Consider the following 22,096-nt stretch of genomic DNA (forward strand, 5'->3'; position numbering starts at 1 on the left):
AATTAATAACCTTTGATACTGTTATTGTGAAAAGATTACAACCCAAAGAAGACTCAGAGGAGATATTATCTTTTTCAGTCAGTTCAGTTCAGTCACTCTGTGTGTCTGACTCCTTGCAACCCCGTGGACTGCAGCACACCAGGCCTCTCTGTCCATCACCAACTCCTGGAGCTTACTCAAACTCATGTCCATACGTCAGTGATGCCATCCAACCATCTCATTCTCTGTTGTCCCCTTCTCCTCCTGGCTTCAATCTTTCCCAGCATCAGGATCTTTTCCAATGAGTTGATTCTTCGAATCAGGTGGCCACAATATTGGAGCTTCAGCTTCAGCATCAGTCCATCCAATGAATATTCAGGACTGATCTCCTTTAGGATGGCCTGGTTGGATCTCCTTGCAGTCCAAGGGACTCTCAAGAGTCTTCTCCAACACCACAGTTCAAAAGCATCAGTTCTTCGGTGCTCAGCTGTCTTTATAGTCCAACTCTCACATCCATACATGACCACAGGAAAAACCATAGCCTTGACTAGAAGGATCTTTGTGGACAAAGTAACATCTCTGTTTTTCAACATGCTGTCTAGATTGGTCATAACTTTCCTTCCAAGGAGTAGGCATCTTTTAATTTCCTGGTTGCAATCACCACCTGCAGTGATTTTGGAGCCTAGAAAAATAAAGTCACCCACTGTTTCCACTGTTTCCCCATCTATTTGCCATGAAGTGATGGGACTGGATGCCATGATATTAGTTTTCTGAATGTTGAGTTTTAAGCGAAACTTTTCACTCTCCTCTTTCATTTCATCAAGAGGCTCTTTAATTCTTCCTCACTTTCTGCCATAAGGGTTGTGTCATCTGCATATCTGAGGTTATTGATATTTCTCCCGGAAATCTTGATTCCAGCTTGTGCTTCTTCCAGCCCAGTGTTTCTCATGATGTACTCTACATATAAGTTAAATAAGCAGGGTGACAATATACAGCCTTGACGTACTCCTTTTCCTATTTGGAACCACTCTGTTGTTCCATGTCCAGTTCTAACTGTTGCTTCCTGACCTGCATACAGGTTTCTCAAGAGGCGGGTCAGGTGGTCTGGTGTTCCCATCTCTTTCAGAATTTTCCAGTTTGCTGTGATCCACACAGTCAAAGGCTTTGGCATAGTCAATAAAGCAGAAATAGATGTTTTTCTGGAACTCTCTTGCTTTTTCCATGATCCAGCAGATGTTGGCAACTTGATCTCTGGTTCCTCTGCCTTTTCTAAAACCAGCTTGAACATCTGGAATCTCATTTGTCCTGATCAAATCATATGATCCAAGCCTGACCAATAACTGTGGCCTGAGGTGTTGTAAGGCACCAGCAACTCCAGCCTGAGCCCAGAGTTGAACAGAATGTCCTAGAAGGATGAGAGCTGAGGTCCGTCAGACCTTGAACAGCAAAGAGAGATCTAAGCTAACTTCCTGTGTGATCTGGAAGAAATGAAGTTCCCTCTCTGGGCCTTGTCTCTTCATTTGTAATTTAAAATGGCTGCACTAGAGACTCAAGGTGGTTTGAGGCATTTTCAACAATAGATGCTTCAGGCGGCCTGTGGTGTGGGCCACAGGTGGGAGGGGTGTGAGACTGAATGGAATGGGTGACTTGGTGGGAGAACTCTGAATGCCCAGAGGAAACGTTTGGCCCTCTGCTTGCATCCATCTGCCTTGCAGAGACTGCCAGGATTCACCCACACCCCCAGCATCAAGAGGCTGTGACACTGCCCCCAAGCGTCCACCTGCAGATCCTCAGCATCCCAGGCTGGACGTACAACTCGAACCACACAAAGCACATGCAGAATCTTCAGAAAGGTGAGGCAGGTGTTCAGACATCCAGACTCACTCCTGTCTTCACAGGTCAACCAGGTCCCTGAGCCCGTCACCAGACAAAGGTGCTCTCCCCAGAATCATCCAGGCTCTGTGAGATCACACGGTTTCCTTATCTGCCAAATGAGACAGAGGCCCACTGAGAGGCAGGTCACTCAGCAAGCCAGGGACAGGTAGGCCTGGATGCCATCTAGAGCGCAATGACCGTGTACAGAGGGGAGCCCCCAGCAGGGCATCTGGGAGGAGGAAACAACTGCCAGAAAGCAACGCATCATATTGCCAAAGCCCCTGGTGCACCTTATCTGCCCCTTTACACTCTTGCCAACAAAGATCCGTCTAGTCGAAGCTATGGTTTTTCCAGCAGTCGTGTATGGATGTGAGAGTTGGACTATAAAGAAAGCTGAGCGCCAAAGAATTGATGCTTTTGAACTGTGGTGTTGGAGAAGACTCTTGAGAGTCCCTTGGACTGCAAGGAGATCCAATCAGTCCATCCTAAAGGAAATCAGTCCTGAATATTCATTGGAAGGACATGCTGAAGCTGAAACTCCAATACTTTGGCCACCTGATCTTTTCCACTCATTGGAAAAGATCCTGATGCTGGGAAGGATTGAAGGTGGGAGGAGAAGGGGATGACAGAGGATGAGATTGTTGGATGGCATCACTGACTCAAAGAGTTTGAGGAAACTCTGGGAGCTGGTGATGGACAGGGAGGCCTGGCATGCTGCAGTCCATGGAGTCGCAAAGAGCTGGACACAACTGAGCAACTGAACTGCTATTTACACTCTGAGCATCTCAAACGTGGGGCTGACCATGCCTCAGCCACTCCCCTATTTCCAGAGACCCTCCAAAGGCTGGCACACTCCAGTGTAAGGTCTGCAGGATGAGAAGCAGGAGGGAAAGGGAGAAGCAGAGGCCAAATACCACCTTTGTGGCTAATAAAGTGGGCATTGGAGGCTGTGGCTCGATCCTGCAGACAAGTGACTTCCTAACACTGACCTCTAGGGCATTGCTCCGTGTGTCACAGAAGAGAAAGGGGGAACCCCCTGGCATGGTAGAGCCTTCCCTATAGACCTGTGTGTGTTGCCAAGCCCACTGAGAGCATGCCTCATGGAGGCTGCTTGTACCTAAGAGGAGGAAAAGGGGCTGGACCAAGCAAATCCTTTCTTCTAAAGAGAAGTGAGTTGGGGCCAACTCTGGGGAGCATCAGTGGATGGTGTGAGGCCCCCCTGCCTCCCTAGACCATTAGAATCCCAAATCTCAATCACCGTCTTCATCACAACCATGTCTTCAGCATCATCACCATCAGCACCACAATCACCACCACCACCACCATCATTGCATCATCCTCTTCAGGAGCCAGAATACCTTGTCTGTTTCTAGAGCTGCAATCCGTAAGCACCTCAACTACGAAGGCAGAGAAGAGGTTTTGCAAGCCTCCTATGCTGCAGTAACAAAGAACCCAAATTCTCACGGTCCAAACACAACACAGGGTTATTTTGCCCTTACCCCACATATCCGGAGGGTAGGGGGAGGCTGTCAGCAGGGAAGTCCTTCTCGTGTGGTCACCAGGGACCCAGCAGATGAATGCAGTATTGCAGCACATGCTTCCTCATCTCAGAGGCAGGAAAAAACCTTGCTCATGGTTGGGTCAGCCTTGGGGTTAGGAGACCCTTCACAGGGGCCAAGGCAGAGAGTATGTTCCAGAGAACTAGAAGATTTCAGGACAGGACCAATGATGATCATAAAGTGAATGAGGATGAAGACTTTCCAGACATTGGCATCTGTCCCTGTGTGGGTGGTGGGAAGCCTTAACATTGCCTGAGTCTGGGTTGGAATTCTCCCTTCTCCTTCTTCCTTTCCATATCAGCTGTTTGGCCTTGGGCAAGTGCCCACCCCTCTCTGAGCTCTGGTTTCTTTGGTGTCAAGTGGGCACCATGTTTGCCACTTCTTAGGGAGGTTGAAGATGTGAAGAGGAGGTGAGTGTGTCAAGTACCAGGCATGGTCAGGGGTCCTCACTGCCACCTTCCTTCTGCCCTCAAGACAATCAAGGAGAGGCCAAGGCAGAGTCCCGCCGAGTCCTGCTGCGGCTCCGCCATCTGTATGAGGTGGACGAGGACCCTGTCCGGTCTCAGCCTGTGACGGTGAATCTGCAGGTAACCTGCCCCGCCCCACATCCCACTCCTGGATCACTGAGTCAGGACCCACGAGCAGATGAGCACAAGGCAGGCAAAGCCCAAGTGTGACGATCCTGACTCAGATGCCACCCTGGCAAAGACATGCATCAAGAGCATCGTGAAAGGGAGTGAGGGTCAGTGTCGGGGGCATCAGGGCACCCCTCCCCCGCTTCCTCTCTCTTCCTGGTCTTGATTTTTCAGTGATTCCAACATCCCTGTGTTTTGTTTGTTTTCTCCTTTATTCTCATAGTGAATCTTTATGAGAAGTGAAAGTGTTCATCGCTCAGTCGTGTCTGACTCTGCGACCCCACAGACTATAGCCTGCCAGGCTCCTCTGTCCATGGGATTCTCTAGGCAAGAATACAGGAGTGGGTTGCCATGCCCTCCTCCAGGGGATCTTCCCAACCCAGGGATTGAACCTGGGACTCCTGAATTACAGGCAGATTCCTTACCATCTGAGCCACCAGGGGAAATGAAATCTTTTTATACAACACAAATAGCATTTGAGTGATCCAAAAAAAACAGAAGGAAATTTTGAACAGACTTCCTGGTAAGTGATCAGAGTCACACAGTCCAAGGTGAACGTTCAGGCATCTCTGCTGGGTGTCTAGGCCTCTGGGCTCTGAGCCTCAGTTTCCTCATCTATAAATGGGGAGGTCAGAGTCTTTGTCCACAGGGATGCTGAGAGGTTTTGGGTGATGGTGTACACACAGGTGCCTGGCACCCTAGGGGCTGATGGATATCTCTGTGCCCAGACTCCAACCTCTGTCCTCCTTCCCCTCCCGACCCCAACATCACCCTCTGACCCCAATATCACCCTCTGACCCCCACCACCAGGTAAGACTGTTACTGCACAGCCCAGCCACATCCATTCCCCAGAAGATACATGAAGACACCTCATTTCTTTCCAGTCTGCACTCTTTATGGAGCTCTGAGCTCTTTACTCATCTCCTGGTCACAGGAAATTTCTGTAAATTTCTCTGTTGTTGCCTTGGTTTCACTGATACCTGTGGTCTCAACGCAATCTGGGAGAATCCCAACAATCCCACCGGGAGCCAACGTCCCCCTTTCACAGTTCTTACCATGGAGACAGGGGTGGGGGGATGATCTCTTTCCTCGCCCCACTTTCATCAGAGACAAGGCCAACTTCATCTTCCCACCTGACCTTATCAGCGTGCTGGCTTTGTTTCTTCCTACTTGTCACCTCTTGCTCACGAGCTGGTACCAGCCTCAGAAGCAGATGTAGAGGTGGGCGGTGCAGGGGGGGCAGGGGGGATGGAGGGGGGATGGTAGCAACAGTGGAGCCTCACCCTCCACCCTTTCTCCTGCCATCAGCACAGGGAAGCTCCTGCAGAACAACCCGCAGCCGTCTGGTCACCAGACTGTCCTCTCCAGGGCAGGGCCAGAATGACTGCCCTGCCTTCCCTCTTTGCACAGTCAGTACCTTTTGGGGAAAATGAGATGGATACCCAAGACTGACTGAATCCCAGGGGCATACAGGGCACCATCTGAGCATCTCTGGGAGGAGGGACTCAGTGATGAGAGCAGTTCTAAGTGCCTGCCACCTCCTGGGCGTGCCCATCCAGCTCAGACCCCCTAGGGAGAATGTGCCTCCCCGGCCTCAGTTTCTTCATCTATATAACGGGACTGCTATTCTTTACATGGAGATTTACTCTGAGAATGACATACAGGAAGATGTTATGCCCTGGGCCTGGGTGTTTCCATGCCTGCCGCTGTTTTGTCCCTTGCTCTGGGGCTGGGTGCTCACCCCTCCCTGTGCTCCTGTCTGTGCTGCAGGGTCTGGGCTCCGTGGTGTCCGTGGAGGAGCGCTCACTCACAGGGACCTGGGACGTGAGCACACTGCACCGCTGGCGCTGGCCAGCTCAGGAACCTAGCCACCTCAGAGGTTTGTGCACCCCTGGTTCAAGCTGCCCCCCCACCCCGGGATTCCCTGTGTGTCCCTCATCTGGGCTCGGGAGCTGGATAGACCTGGCTCAGATCCCAACTCTGCCTCCTAAGACCTGTGTGACCCTGAATAAGCCACTCTCCTTCTCAGAGTCTAAGCCTTCTTGAATCTACCACAGTAGGTTAAGGAAGGGTTCAATTCAGTCTCCACTTGCCAGGACTCCATTCAGCATGTGTGCGCTAGTACACACGCCTATAGATATGTCCAAGATTACAATCCCGCCCAGAATGCAAGTGTACCCTCAGCTCTGATGTCTCCTGTGCAGTGCGTTACATTGCCCACCCCACAGTTAGCTCTTGGAAACCGCTTCAGCCTGATTCATGCCTCTCAGTCTTTACTTGTGCTGTTTCTTCTTGGAATGCCCTTGGACATCTGGACAACTCCCAATCAAGCTCCCCCAGGTTCAGGTTTGGGTCAGCTGCCTCCTTTGCGCTGTCTTTCCCCTCATTTTGATCTGACTCTTTATATCTTCTTTGTCTACTGCATATAACATAGTCTGGGTACATAGGTAGATACATAGTCACTATTTGGTAAATGGATGAATGGAAGGATGGTTGATAGGAAAAAGGGTTGTGAGAAAGGAAGGTAGGTAGATGGATGCTGGATGGGTGGATTATTGGGTGATGGATGGATGATGGATGGATTGACAGATGACAGGAAGTAAGGAAGATGGATGAGCAACTTATGGATTATGATTTATGGGTTTATGATTTTATGGATTTATGATTTATGGATTTATAAATTTATGATTCATAAATTTATGGATTTATGAGCAAATTAAGGAAGTAGAAGGAAGGAGAAAGGATGAAAGATGGATTGTTGAGTGGGTAGAAGTTGGATGGATGGATAGAAGTAAGGAAGATGGAGAGCAGCATGGATGTATGGATGGATATGAGATGGATGAATGGATGGACGTAAGGAGGACAGATGGATGGGTGGGTGGATGGACGATGGATGAATGGACGGAGGTTGGAGAGGTGAATGAGAATGAATGTATGTATGATTAGACAAAGAGATGGATGAATGGTTGGATCGAAGGATGTTTGGATGAATGGATAAATAGGTTTCAGCCCAAGGGCTAAGCATGAAAGCCAGGGTGTGATAGGGAGCAGTGTTGTGGGCGGATGCTGGAAAGAGGCGACCTGGGAGAGCTGGTGGCTCCAAGGGGCAACACTGGACAGATCATCTCTGTCTTCTCAGGCAGCTCTAGCCATCCTTCGCTGCACCCAGGGGGTTTCACCATCACCATCCATCCAAAGGAAATCCAGGCATTCTTCATTTACTTTAAAGAGAGATGAGTCCTTGGCAGATTCTGTGGCCCCAGGAAGAATAGCCAAGTGGAATGCTGAGCAGGAACAGCTGCTGACCTGGTGGGCGAAGGCAGGAAATGGATGGACGTGGGGTATTTTTGTTTCTCAAATAAAAAACTGCATTAAGGATCCGTTTCTTCCCCTGCACACTAGAGCCAACCTTCTCTCTCCCTTCCCCTCCTCTCATGAATGATTACATACACACTCACACTTCCTCCTCCATTCCAAGAAGCAAGACAGGAAGCTCCTCTAAATACAGCAGGAATGCCCAGAGTGGTGCCAAAATCCATCTGCCTCCAGGTCTTGGTGGTTCCCCTCAGGACCAATGTTAAACACGGCCCTACTATGTGCAGCTGCCCTCCCAGGGTGGGCCCAGGCTGGTGACACACCGGCGCCATGTCTCTACCCATGGTCCACGTGTGGGAGCTTCAGCACCGAGCTCTGTGCATGAGGCCAAGCTGGGCATCCAACCCCAGGCTCCTCACCTGCACCAGGGACGCACCAGCCGAGTAAGAAGGCCTCCCGGCTCAGGCCACCAAGAGAGGAAAGAAAACCACATGCCACATGAAACAGGGGACATTCAACATAAAAAGTATTAATGACAAGAAATCTGTAACATCCACTCTCGTCTGTGGCCAAAGGATTAAAAACACATGCTCACCAGAAACCATCCCATGCAAATTAAAGGAAGCATTGTTCACAGTTGCCAAAAGCTGGACACAGCTCGTGTCCATCCGTAATACTTGGATTCACCAAACCTGCCACGTGTACACGGTAGAATACTCCTCAATTATAAAAAGGAGCAAAGAATCTTGCAGTTATTATATGTAGTGAAGTACGCAGACACAGAAGAACACATACTGTCCAATTATGTTTATATGACTGTCCAGAATTGGTAAATAGTCTAGTGTGTTAGAAGCTCCTGGGACCCCACGTCAGATTTCTTCAGGATCTCATTCATCCCACAGTGAAAGGTTACCACTTACTGAGTTTCGTATCAATAGTCCCCTGCTTTTTTTTATTTCCAGGGTTCCTACACCCTATGAGATTAATGATGATTAAACATCTCAATAACCTGAATGGTCTGGAGGTTATACTTGGCCTGGAAAGATATCAGCCAACCAACAAACAGTTCATGCAGAAGTCTCCTGTGGATACTGTAATAGATTGCCACAATCTGAGTGGCTTAAGCCATAGGAAAATCCAAAATGAAACAGCAAGGCTGCTTCCTTCTGAGTTTGTGGAGGAGAATCTCTGAGCTTCTGGAGGCGCGTTGCCAACCTTAGCTGCTCTCTGGGTTATAGACATTGCTTGGTCTGTACCTTCATCCTCACGTGGCCTTCTCCCACTGTCTGCCTGTCTGTGTCTGGATTTTCACTGTTCATTAGGACACCAACCATGCTGAATTAGGGGCTCGCTCTCATGCCATCAATCAGGCAATGACACCTGCAAAGACTCTACTTCCAAATAAGGTCACATTCTGAGGCACTGGGGGTTGGAGCTTCAACATACTAATTGGGGACAGGACACCATTTAACCCATCACAGTACAGAAAGTCAGGGACATATTTTAGATTTATAGTAACTAACGGTGCAATGTGTTCAATGTTTATTTAGCAGCTACTTGTTCCAGAACTTGGAAATAGCAGGGATACACCCACAAATCCTTGCCTTGGTGGAGCTCAAAGAGCAAGGACAAGAAGGAAACCTCATGACAGGTGTCACAGGAAGGGAAGCCCCTTGCACCTGCGGCTTTTACACCCAGAAGACTCAAAAAGAGTCGACTGCATGTGAGACCAGCTCCTCTATGAAATAAAGCAATGATGTGGTTTGTGCAACATTAAAGCCTGAACTCAGAAAGCATTTGGCCAAAGAGACAGCTGTTTCCACAGACATAACTTAATCTCACTTTTCAATTTTATAGTGAAAAGAGCATGGACGTTCCTCTTGTCCACTGTTGGGTGTGTCCAGTCCCATCAGAACATGAACTTGTCAAGTGGTCATTGCATCTGTTTTTATTTTGCTCTTAAAACTCAAGTAACAGTGGTTATGGGGATGCTTAAGTTGGTTAAGATGCTTTGTCGCTTGAACATGGCAGACTGACTGTTCCAGCACTGATACTAAGCAAGGAACCTGCCAAGGCTTCCCAGAGACAAATCCCCATTTCCCCATGCCTCTGACATCTTGTTTATCAAAAACTTTTTCCTTCTGGGACTTCCCCAAGTTGCAAAGAGCAGATTTAATCAGAGAAGTGGGAAAATGCAGAAATAAAGTCGGGCAAGGAAAAATAATAATAGTTTAGCCATAAAGCAAAGTCAAGGACATTTAGTTCCTTCTCAGTGGCTGTAGATGATATCCTGAGCCATATCCTTGAGTTGTTTTTACATAAGCCAGACTCCCACCAATTGAAAATTTCTGACTACCAGGTTGTGCATCATAGTCCGGTCAAAAGCAGATTGTTGGTATTTAAGATTCATGAAAAAAATCACTGTTACTGAAGTTCAGTTCCCAAACAATTTTGGCAATCCCGATGGGACTCCCATCCCAAGTGGCATCTTGCCCATGATACATCGGCTCAGGGCACTCCGGCCTGTCCAGCAGCTGCCTGCTCACCTTTGTCTTAGGGAAAAGCCCAGGTGCTTGCCTCTGAGAGGCATGGCTAGCCACAGCTCATTCTATTCTGTGGTGAGGGAAACAAGGTTCTGGTGCTCATCTCTGAGACAAATCTGGTAAGTGGTGTAAACTCACAGTTGATGAGTTTTTCATTTTGGATAACTTTGATGAGTTATCCAAAGATGGTTATTCTTTCCTATTGGGTTTTCTTAATTGGCACTTTTCTTTTGGGGATTTGGGAAAGCATAGGGCTTGTTGTGCTTCTGTGAGAAGCACATTTTCAACCATATATTCCCTTGTGAGTCAAGGGATCCCTCGGTCAACTTAATAGTAATTGGGAGACTCCCTGATAGACCAAGGCCCATCATTACACCCATCTGGAACAGCATGTAGGCGATCTTCTGGTCTCATGCCAGGGAACTCCGACACTGACAGATTACTGAGCTCTGGGTTGCCTGTTTCTGACTGTTTATCTGTTTCTGGTAATACCAGCCATGTGAAAAGGAAATGGACTTTTTCACTATGTCTGAATAGTTTTTCCCTAATGTGGATAACTAGGATGTGCTAAGTCACTTCAGTCGTGTCCGACTCTGTGTGACCCCACAGACGACAGCCCACCAGGCTCCCCTGTCGCTGGGACTCTCCAGGCAAGAACACTGGAGTGGGTTGCCATTTCCTTCTCCAGTGCATGAAAGTGAAAAGTGAAAGTGAAGTCACTCAGTCGTGTCCAACTCTGTGCAAATCCATGGACTGCAGCCTACCAGGCTCCTCCGTCCATGGGATTTTCCAGGCAAGAGTACTGGAGTGGGGTGCCACTGCCTTCTCTGAATCTTAAGGGAAATCAACCCTGAATACTCAAAGGACTGATGCTAAAACTCCAGTATTTTGGCCATTTGATACAAATAGACTGCTACTGCTAAGTCACTTCAATCATGTCTGACTCTGTGCGACCCCATAGATGGCAGCCCACCAGCCTCCCTCATCCCTGGGATTCTCCGGTGTATATAAACTGAGGAGGCCTACCACCAAGTGATACAAAGAGCCACCAAGAGAGAGACAGTTGGATCATCAGTATTACTCTAAAAGATTTGCAAAGAAAAGGGGGAAATGATGGAGGAAACGTTCGCGTATGGAAAAGTCATTCTGACTTATCTAGGATTTAACTTAAATATTTTGTTATCAAAAACAGTGCATTTAAGGCCTATTAAACAAGTTCTGTACATCTGCTTTAACCGTCAAAGAGAAGGATCAATTCAGTTCAGTTCAGTTCAGTCGCTCAGTCGTGTCCGACTCCTTGCGACCCCATGAATCGCAGCACGCCAGGCCTCCCTGTCCATCACCATCTCCCGGAGTTCACTCAGACTCACGTCCATTGAGTCCGTGATGCCACCCAGCCATCTCATCCTCGGTTGTCCCCTTCTCCTCCTGCCCCCAACCCCTCCCAGCATCACAGTCTTTTCCAATGAGTCAGCTCTTCGCATGAGGTGGCCAAAGTACTGGAGCTTCAGCTTTAGCATCATTCCTTCCAAAGAAATCCCAGGGCTGATCCCTTCAGAATGGACTGGTTGGATCTCCTTGCAGTCCAAGGGACTCTCAAGAGTCTTCTCCAACACCACAGTTCAAAAGCATCAATTCTTCGGCACTCAGCCTTCTTCACAGTCCACCTCTCACATCCGTACATGACCACAGGAAAAACCACAGCCTTGATTAGACGGACCTTAGTCGGCAAAGTAATGTCTCTGCTTTTGAATATACTATCCAGGTTGCTCATAACTTTTCTTCCAAGGAGTAAGCGTCTTTTAATTTCATGGCTGCAGTCACCATCTGCAGTGATTTTGGAGCCCCCAAAAATAAAGTCTGACACTGTTTCCACTGTTTCCCCATCTATTTCCCATGAAGTGATGGGACCGGATGCCATGATCTTCGTTTTCTGAATGTTGAGCTTTAAGTCGACTTCGACTTTTTCGCTCTCCTCTTTCATTTTCATCAGGAGGCTTTTTAGCTCCTCTTCACTTTCTGCCATAAGGGTGGTGTCATCTGCATATCTGAGGTTATTGGTATTTCTCCCGGCAATCTTGATTCCAGCTTGTGCCTCTTCCAGTCCAGCGTTTCTCATGATGTACTCTGCATAGAAGTTAAATAAGCAGGGTGACAATATACAGCCTTGACGTACTCCTTTTCCTATTTGGAACCAGTCTGTTGTTCCATGTCCAGTTCTAACTGTTGCTTCCTGACCTGCATACAGATTTCTCAAGAGGCAGGTCAGGTGGTCTGGTATTCCTATCTCTTTCAGAATTTTCCACAGTTTATTGTGATCCACACAGTCAAAGGCTTTGGCATAGTCAATAAAACAGAAATAGATGTTTTTCTGGAACTCTCTTGCTTTTTCCATGATCCAGCGGATGTTGGCAATTTGATCTCTGGTTCCTCTGCCTTTTCTAAAACCATCTTGAACATCAGGGAGTTCACGGTTCACGTATTGCTGAAGCCTGGCTTGGAGAATTTTGAGCATTACTTTACTAGCATGTGAGATGCGTGCAATTGTGCGGTAGTTTGAGCATTCTTTGGCATTGCCTTTCTTTGGAATTGGAATGAAAACTGACCTTTTCCAGTCCTGGGGCCACTGCCGAGTTTTCCAAATTTGCTGGCATATTGAGTGCAGCACTTTCACAGCATCATCTTTCAGGATTTGAAACAGCTCAACTGGCATTCCATCACCTCCACTAGCTTTGTTCATAGGGATGCTTTCTAAGGCCCACTTGACTTCACATTCCAAGATGTCTGGCTCTAGATTAGTGATCACATCATCATGATTATCTGGGTCGTGAAGATCTTTTTTGTACAGTTCTTCCGTGTATTCTTGCCACCTCTTCTTAATATCTTCTGCTTCTGTTAGGTCCATACCATTTCTGTCCTTTATCGAGCTTATTTTTGCATAAAGTGTTCCCTTGGTATCTTTAATTTTCTTGGAGAGATCTCTAGTCTTTCCCATTCTGTTGTTTTCCTCTATTTCTTTGCATTGATCACTGAAGAAGGCTTTCTTATCTCTTCTTGCTATTCTTTGGAACTCTGCATTCAGATGCTTATATCCTTCCTTTTCTCCTTTGCTTTTCGCCTCTCTTCTTTTCACAGCTATTTGTAAGGCCTCCCCAGACAGCCATTTTGCTTTTTTGCATTTCTTTTCCATGGGGATGGTCTTGATCCCTGTCTCCTGTACAGTGTCATGAACCTCATTCCATAGTTCATCAAGCACTCTATCTATCAGGTCTAGGCCCTTAAATCTATTTCTCACTTCCACTGTATAATCATAAGGGATTTGATTTAGGTCATACCTGAATGGTCTAGCTGTTTTCCCTGTTTTCTTCAATTTGAGTCTGAATTTGGTAATAAGGTAATAAGCCATGCCTGCGGGGCAACCCAAGACGGGTGGGTCATGGTGGAGAGATCTGACAGAATGTGGTTCACTGGAGAAGGGAATGGCAAGCCACTTCAGTATTCTTGCCTTGAGAACCCCATGAACAGTATGAAAAGGCAAAATGATAGGATACCAAAAGAGGAACTCCCCAGGTCATTAGGTGCCCAATATGCTACTGGAGATCAGTGGAGAAATAACTCCAGAAAGAATGAAGGGATGGAGCCAAAGCAAAAACAATACCCAGTTGTGGATGTGACTGGTGATAGAAGCAAGATCCAATGCTGTAAAGAGCAATATTGCATAGGAACCTGGAATGTCAGGTCCATGAATCAAGGCAAATTGGAAGTGGTCAAACAAGAGATGGCAAGGGTGAACGTCGACCTTCTAGGAATCAGCGAACTAAAATGGACTGGAATGGGTGAATTTAACTCAGATGACCATTATATCTACTACTGCGGGCAGGAATCCCTCAGAAGAAATGGAGTAGCCAACATGGTCAAGAAAAGAGTCCAAAATGCAGTACTTGGATGCAATCTCAAAAACGACAGAATGATCTCTGTTCGTCTCCAAGGCAAACCATTCAGTACCACAGTGATCCAAGTCTATGCCCCAACCAGTAACGCTAAAGAAACTGAAGTTGAACGGTTTTATGAAGACCTACAAGACCTTTTAGAACTAACACCAAAAAAAGATGTCCTTTTCATTATAGGGGACTGGAATGCAAAAGTAGGAAGTCAAGAAACACCTGGAGTAACAGGAAAATTTGGCCTTGGAGTACAGAATGAAGCAGGGCAAAGGCTAATAGAGTTTTGCCAAGAAAATGCACTGGTCATAGCAAACACCCTCTTCCAACAACACGAGAGAAGACTCTACACATGGACATCACCAGATGGTCAACACCAAAATCAGATTGATTATATTCTTTGCAGCCAAAGATGGAGAAGCTCTATACAGTCAGCAAAAACAAGACCGGGAGCTGACTGTGGCTCAGATCATGAACTCCTTATTGCCAAATTCAGACTCAAATTGAAAAAAATAGGAAAGAGGATGCATTTTTAAAAAAACAAAATGGAGTGACTATGATTCAGTCATCCAAAACAGAGTCTACTGTCCATTGTGGACATGGTTTCAGATATGTTCCTGTATTACTGAGAACTTGAATTTTCTGAATTGTGATACAAGGATACAACTAGCCATTATCAAAACAACATCCAACAGCTGATACAATAATATACAACTATGTATCTTGCTCAAAGACAAGTTTCTCCTTCTCAGCCAAAACCTTCTGACTAATCCTGTTATCTTAAGATATACCTTGTGGGAATGAGTCTGGTAAGATATCAAGGGAACATTTTATGCAAAAATAAGCTCGATAAAGGACAGAAATGGTATGGACCTAACAGAAGCAGAAGATATTAAGAAGAGGTGGCAAGAATACACGGAAGAACTGTACAAAAAAGATCTTCACGACCCAGATAATCATGATGATGTGATCACTAATCTAGAGCCAGACATCTTGGAATGTGAAGTCAAGTGGGCCTTAGAAAGCATCCCTATGAACAAAGCTAGTGGAGGTGATGGAATGCCAGTTGAGCTGTTTCAAATCCTGAAAGATGATGCTGTGAAAGTGCTGCACTCAATATGCCAGCAAATTTGGAAAACTCGGCAGTGGCCCCAGGACTGGAAAAGGTCAGTTTTCATTCCAATTCCAAAGAAAGGCAATGCCAAAGAATGCTCAAACTACCGCACAATTGCACGCATCTCACATGCTAGTAAAGTAATGCTCAAAATTCTCCAAGCCAGGCTTCAGCAATACGTGAACCGTGAACTCCCTGATGTTCAAGATGGTTTTAGAAAAGGCAGAGGAACCAGAGATCAAATTGCCAACATCCGCTGGATCATGGAAAAAGCAAGAGAGTTCCAGAAAAACATCTATTTCTGTTTTATTGACTATGCCAAAGCCTTTGACTGTGTGGATCACAATAAACTGTGGAAAATTCTGAAAGAGATAGGAATACCAGACCACCTGACCTGCCTCTTGAGAAATCTGTATGCAGGTCAGGAAGCAACAGTTAGAACTGGACATGGAACAACAGACTGGTTCCAAATAGGAAAAGGAGTACGTCAAGGCTGTATATTGTCACCCAGCTTATTTAACTTCTATGCAGAGTACATCATGAGAAACGCTGGACTGGAAGAGGCACAAGCTGGAATCAAGATTGCCGGGAGAAATACCAATAACCTCAGATATGCAGATGACACCACCCTTATGGCAGAAAGTGAAGAGGAGCTAAAAAGCCTCCTGATGAAAATGAAAGAGGAGAGCGAAAAAGTCGAAGTCGACTTAAAGCTCAACATTCAGAAAACGAAGATCATGGCATCCGGTCCCATCACTTCATGGTAAATAGATGGGGAAACAGTGGAAACAGTGTCAGACTTTATTTTTGGGGGCTCCAAAATCACTGCAGATGGTGACTGCAGCCATGAAATTAAAAGACGCTTACTCCTTGAAAGAAAAGTTATGAGCAACCTGGATAGTATATTCAAAAGCAGAGACATTACTTTGCCGACTAAGGTCCGTCTAGTCAAGGCTGTGGTTTTTCCTGTGGTCATGTACGGATGTGAGAGTTGGACTGTGAAGAAGGCTGAGCGCCGAAGAATTGATGCTTTTGAACTGTGGTGTTGGAGAAGACTCTTGAGAGTCCCTTGGACTGCAAGGAGATCCAACTAGTCCATTCTGAAGGGATCAGCCCTGGGATTTCTTTGGAAGGAATGATGCTAAAGCTGAAACTGCAGTACTTTGGCCACCTCATGCGAAGAGCTGACTCATTGGAAAAGACTGTGATGCTGGGAGGGGTTGGGGGCAGGAGGAGAAGGGGACAACCGAGGATGAGATGGCTGGGTGGCATCACGGACTCAATGGACGTGAGTCTGAGTGAACTCCGGGAGATGGTGATGGACAGGGAGGCCTGGCGTGCTGCGATTCATGGGGTCGCAAAGAGTCGGACACGACTGAGCGACTGAACTGAACTGAACTGAAGGAGCTCCTTTACTGTCTGAGCCACCAGGGAAGCCCCATTGAATAATTTTCTTGTATGCATGCTAAGTTGCTTCAGTCGTGTCTGACTCTTTGCAACTCTATGGATTGTAGCCCGCCAGGCTCCTCTGTCCATGGGGATTCAATACTAAAGGAGCTCCACCTGGTGTCGTAATTGCAAGACCAAGGACAGCAGCTGCCTTTGGCGACTGCGCCCTCTGATGGCCATTATGAAAAAGAGCAGGACATGAGAGGGGTTCTCAGTATCCTCCTGGAAAAGGGTGGGTTGGCATAGGAAGAGGGAGAAGGAGAGACGGCAGGACGGGATGACAATGACCCCCATCATAGAAAAGCATGCGTGCTAAGTCGCCTCAGTCGTGTCTGACTCTGCAAGTGGATGGACCATAGTCTGCCAGGCTCCTCTGTCCATGGAATTCTCCAGGCAAGAATATTGGAGTGGGTTGCCATGACCTCCAAAGGATCTTCCTGACCCAGGGATCAAACCTGGGTTTCCTGCATTGCAGAATTGCAAGCAGATTCTCTACCATCTGAGCCACCAAGGAAATCCAGGAAGGCGGTCACTCCAAATGTTTCTAACGTCCCAATTTCATCTGAGAATCTGGGTGGGGGACCTAGCCCTCAAATTATGAAGATACCTGCTCATACTCAGCCATGGCATCGCTCAGATTAAAAATCTATCAAGATTTCGCTGCACTGGCTACATCCTTCCCTTTTTCCTTTTGTTCTTTCCCCTTGACTGGAGGGTTTTTTTAATTGGAGGCTAATTACTTTACAATATTGCATTGGTTTTGCCATACATCTACATGAATCCGCCAAGTACCCCTTCACGTCAGCGTAATGACATCATCACACCTGAAAAAAGTAACAGTCCCTTGGAACCAGCAGGTAGGGCTCGGGGTCTCATTTTCTCTGATGGGATCCTGTACATTTATTTGTGTGTATCCACCCATTCCTGCCTGGAGTTTTCGATGAGATTAGCATCTGAGTCACAGACGTCAGTGCAGTACATGCCCTCCCAGTGGAGGTGGGCCTCATGCCATCTGTTGAGGGCCCAACAGAACAAAAAGGTATGTGTGAAGGGGTGGGCATCTAAGATCATGGCATCTGGTCCCATCACTTCACGGGAAATAGATGCGGAAACAGTGGAAACAGTGTCAGACTTTATTTGGGGGGGGCCTCCAGAATCCCTGCAGATGGTGACTGCAGCCATGAAATTAAAAGACGCTTACTTCTTGGAAGGAAAGTTATGACTAACCTAGATAGCATATTCAAAAGCAGAGACATTCCTTTGCCAACAAAGGCCCGTCTAGTCAAGGCTATGGTTTTTCCAGTGGTCATGTATGGATGTGAGAGTTGGACTGTGAAGAAGGCTGAGAGCCGAAGAATTGATGCTTTTGAACTGTGGTGTTGGAGAAGACTCTTGAGAGTCCCTTGGACTGCAAGGAGATCCAACCAGTCCATTCTGAAGGAGATCAACCCTGGGATTTCTTTGGAAGGAATGATGCTAAAGCTGAAGCTCCAGTACTTTGACCACCTCATGCGAAGAGTTGACTCATTGGAAAAGACTCTGATGCTGGGAGGGATTGGGGGCAGGAGGAGAAGGGGACGACAGAGGATGAGATGGCTGGGTGGCATCACGGACTTGATGGACGTGAGTCTGAGTGAACTGGGGGAGTTGGTGATGGACAGGGAGTCCTGGCGTGCTGCGATTCATGGGGTCGCAAAGAGTCGGACATGACTGAGCGAGTGAACTGAACTGAACTGTGGGAGTAAGGGGGCAGGGGTAATTCTCTGTCCCCTGGAGCTCTCCAGCCTCTCCTATCCTCAGACATCCCTGTTCCTGCTTCTCAAAATTTTGGACTCAGATCAGGACTTAACACCATCACCCGCCAACCCCCAGGCCTTTGGCCTTGAACTGAGTTACACTAGCAGCTCTCCTACTTCTTCAGATTCCAACCCAGAACTGGCACTAAAGCAGGCGAAAGGGACTAGGGTGGGGCTGGGGAGAAGGAGGCAGGGCTGAACTCCAGGGTCTTGACAAGGTGAGCAGCTGAGTTGTCCTCTAGGGAGGGAGGGAGGGAGGGAGGGAGGAAAGGCAGGCTCAGGAGGCCCAGATTTGTCCTGGGGCAGGTGAAGCCCAGCGGCCTGCTCAATGCCTCTTGGATGTAGGTTTAGGAGGGAGTGGAATACAAGAGGCCAACACATCACCTCTTTGCCAGACTTGGAGCTAACAAAAAGGCAGACACAAACAGGGGCAGAAGGGACATCAAAAATAGCAGCCTTGTGACCAAGGAAGCTGATAGTGGAAAATATGGTTTAAGTCTTGGGACAAAGGGCTCCCCAGGTTGAGCCTCAGAATCAGCCAGACTCACCCTGAGCCCAGGCAGCCCTGGAGGGCAGACTGCCCCATACCATGATACCCAGGCAGGGAGGAGCAGATGCTCAGCCCTCCGGGAGCACAGGAACTGGGATCTGTAGCCTGTCTGCCCAGCTTCCAAACCCACGTATTCTTCCGCCTTCCCAACCAGGGTTGTCAGCTGAAACGCTGAATGTAGAAAGGAGGAGCATGGAGAGGGGATGTGTTTCTAGGAGGGCGTCCCAGACAGCCCGCGAGACAGCACCTTCTCTCTCCTGCTTCCTAGCAACACAGAACCTCTTAGAACCTGTTTCCTCATTTACAAAATGGGGGTGATGAATACTCAGAGTGAGTGAGTGAAAGTCACTCAATGGTGTTGGATTCTAGGTGACTCCTAGGCTGTAGCCCACCAGACTCCTCTGTCCATGGAATTCTCCAGGCAAGAGCACTGGAGTGGGTACCCTTCCTTTCTCCAGGGGATCTTCCCAAGCCAGGGATAAAATCCAGGTCTTCTGCATGGCAGGAGATTTCTTTACCATCTGAGCCACCAGGGAAGCCCACTGATCGTAATAACAGTGCCTACCACATAAGGAATCTACCTGCCAGCGCTTTCCCTGGTCACACGTATTCTTCATATGATCCCTGAGAAATAGTCACTCTTGTGACTGTTGCATGGAGGAAACAACGAGGTTCAGAGAGGTTAAGTAAGTTGCCTGAGCTCACCCAGCTACCAAGTTGCCCAGCCTGGCTTTGGACGATGTGGCTGCTCCGAGGGCACCCTTCTGTGCTGAGATCCAGCATGGTGTCTGTCGCACAGGGCGGCTGTCCCGCGGTGGTCCCTGGGGTTGGAATACTGGAGCGGGTAGCCTATCGCTTCTCCAGTGGATCTTCCCCAACCAGGAATCGAACCAGGGTCTCCCGCATTGCAGGCAGATTCTTTACCCGCTGAGCCACCAAGGGAAGCCCTGGGCATCATTAGGGAAGGCCAATCCTACCCCTGACCCAGAGGGCCTGCTTACCTTGGCCCAGTCAGCACCCCGGTGGCCTCGCTGGGGAGGAGCGTGGGGGTCCACACTGCGGTCTCTTTCTGGCCACCGGGGTCTGGGGAAGGGGAAGGCTGTACCAGGTCTCTTTCTGGGAGTGTGAAGAGCTGTGGGGGAGCCAACTGCAGCAGAGCTTTTTAAAGAAAACTGTGCTTGTCTATAAATAGTGCCTGACGCTTCTAAGCTCCTGACACTTCTGGGATGGTGGTGGGTAGCACCCTCTTGCACCCTGCTCACCGTGACTGTCAGGTGATTGCAGAGTGGAAAGGAGTCTGGGGCCAGCTGGGTCAGGACTTCAGGAAGCACCGATATCTCCCACGGAAACTAAAGGGGCAATGATGTTGTCAGCTGTTCATTTTGCCAAGTAAGGACTTCTCCAAACAGCATCACTTATCACCACGATCATGTTATAAAAGAAATACTGTGTTAATGCCAGAAAAGTAGAAATTGCATAATCTTGGAATGAAGGGCAGGTCAGTAAATGGAATATATTTTTTTAGTGGAAAATTCAGCACAGGGCTGGCCCTAGCTGTTCTAACTCTTCCAGAATCTGATGAAAACAGTAATAGACAATACAAGCCTCTGGAGGCCTGTGGGTGGGGAGTCCCAGAGCCCGAAGTTTGGAGGTGCTGAGCACACCTGGGCGGGGGAGGTGGGTGGACAGATGCACAGAGCTGGGAGGCTGGACATCATGCTGGGTCCTGTGGGTGTGGGGTGAAAGGAGAACCAGCCTCTCTCTGCAATGCAGCTTGCTTCTCTGCAAACAGGGATGGTGATCCCCACCTCGCAGGATGGTGTGGAGGGGGGGCTCTGCTGTGCAGACAAGGAATGCTTGCCATGGTCCACTTTGCAGGCTGCACAGTGAGCGTGGTTCTGGGGCCCCTGGAGTTGCCTGTGTCAGGGTTCTGGAGTTGCAGTGGAAATCGTGGGCAGCTGGGAGCACGCGGACGCATGTCCTGAGGATGTCTGCCAGAAACAGCAATCATCAACATTGGTATGACTTGAATGGTGCTCCTTCTAAATATAAGTTGAAGGAAGTCCTCACCCCCGGGGCTTCGGAACACGACCTCACTTTGATACTGGGTCATGGCACATATAGTTAAGATGCAGTCATACCGGATTAGGTGAGCCCCAATCCAATATGACTGGTGTCCTGGTAACAAAAGCCACCCACGCAGAAGGCCACGTGACAAGGCAGGACGCGATGTCAGTGCTGAAGCTACAAGTCAGGAAAGCCAAGGGTGCCGAGGGCAGGCCAGGAAGGATCCTCCAACCCCTCAACTTCAGACTTCTGGCCTCCAGAGTTTTGCGACAACGCGTGGTTACAACAGCCTTGGAAACTGACACTAATGCCTAATGCAGGTTGGGTACCCAGTAAAAGCTTGATAAATGTCTGCTGAAGGGATGATGTTTATTGACTGCCTGTTGTGTAACAGGACTTCCCAGGTGAGTCAGTGGTAAAGAATCCACCTGCAGGAGATGCAGGAGAGCTGGGTTCAATCCTTGGGTCAGGAAGATCCGCTGGAGAAGGAAATGGCAACTCATTCCAGTATTCTTGCCTGGAGAATCCCATGGACAGAGGAGCCTCGCAGGCTATAGTCCATGGGGTCACAATGAGTCACACTCGACTGAGTGAGCACACATGTGCTGATCTGTGGCTGTGATACTGTATAATAGGCACTGGGCTGAGGATCTGACAAGAACTGAACTTTCCTGCGTGTTCTCATTTCATGCAGGAGAAAACCAAAACACAGAGGGGACAAGCCACTAGCCAGGGTCACATAAGCAGCTCTAAGTCCAGAGCCCTGGCTGGTCAGCAACGTAATAGTGCCTCCCAGCTGGTTGCACAGTACATAGCAGGTGTTCAATAAGTGCCGACTGCCCCATGCATGTTATCTACTTTTCCCCAGTTATGCTGAGAAGGTTCTGGGATTCTACATCACTGTTTGGTTTTCAAGCAAAAGAAGGATTTTCTTTCCCACCTCAGACTTCCAGGATGTCTGGTTTGCTCATTGAGATTCACCAAGTAAGAGCTGATTTGAGTATACCTTTAAAGCTGTCACTTCCTCCAAGAGGCCTTTCATGATCAGCCCTCATCTGTATTAGCATCCTGCTGTAGATTGAATTCAGTTCAGTTCAGTTCAGTTGCTCAGTCATGTCCGACTCTTTGCGACCCCATGAATCACAGCACACCAGGCCTCCCTGTCCATCACCAGCTCCCGGAGTTCACTCAGACTCACATCCATCGAGTCAGTGATGCCATCCAGCCATCTCATCCTCTGTCGTCCCCTTCTCCTCCTGCCCCCAATCCCTCC

At 48.1% G+C, this 22,096-nt stretch overlaps 1 pseudogene; it reads left to right on the forward strand.

Annotated features, from left to right (window-relative positions):
- Positions 1-7,285, forward strand: part of LOC128049648 (epididymis-specific alpha-mannosidase-like) — a 43,469-nt pseudogene extending 36,184 nt beyond the window's left edge.
- Positions 7,286-22,096: the final 14,811 nt, after the last annotated feature.

The sequence above is a fragment of the Budorcas taxicolor genome, chromosome 6 (genome assembly GCF_023091745.1).
Source record: "Budorcas taxicolor isolate Tak-1 chromosome 6, Takin1.1, whole genome shotgun sequence".
Taxonomy (NCBI): domain Eukaryota; kingdom Metazoa; phylum Chordata; class Mammalia; order Artiodactyla; family Bovidae; genus Budorcas; species Budorcas taxicolor.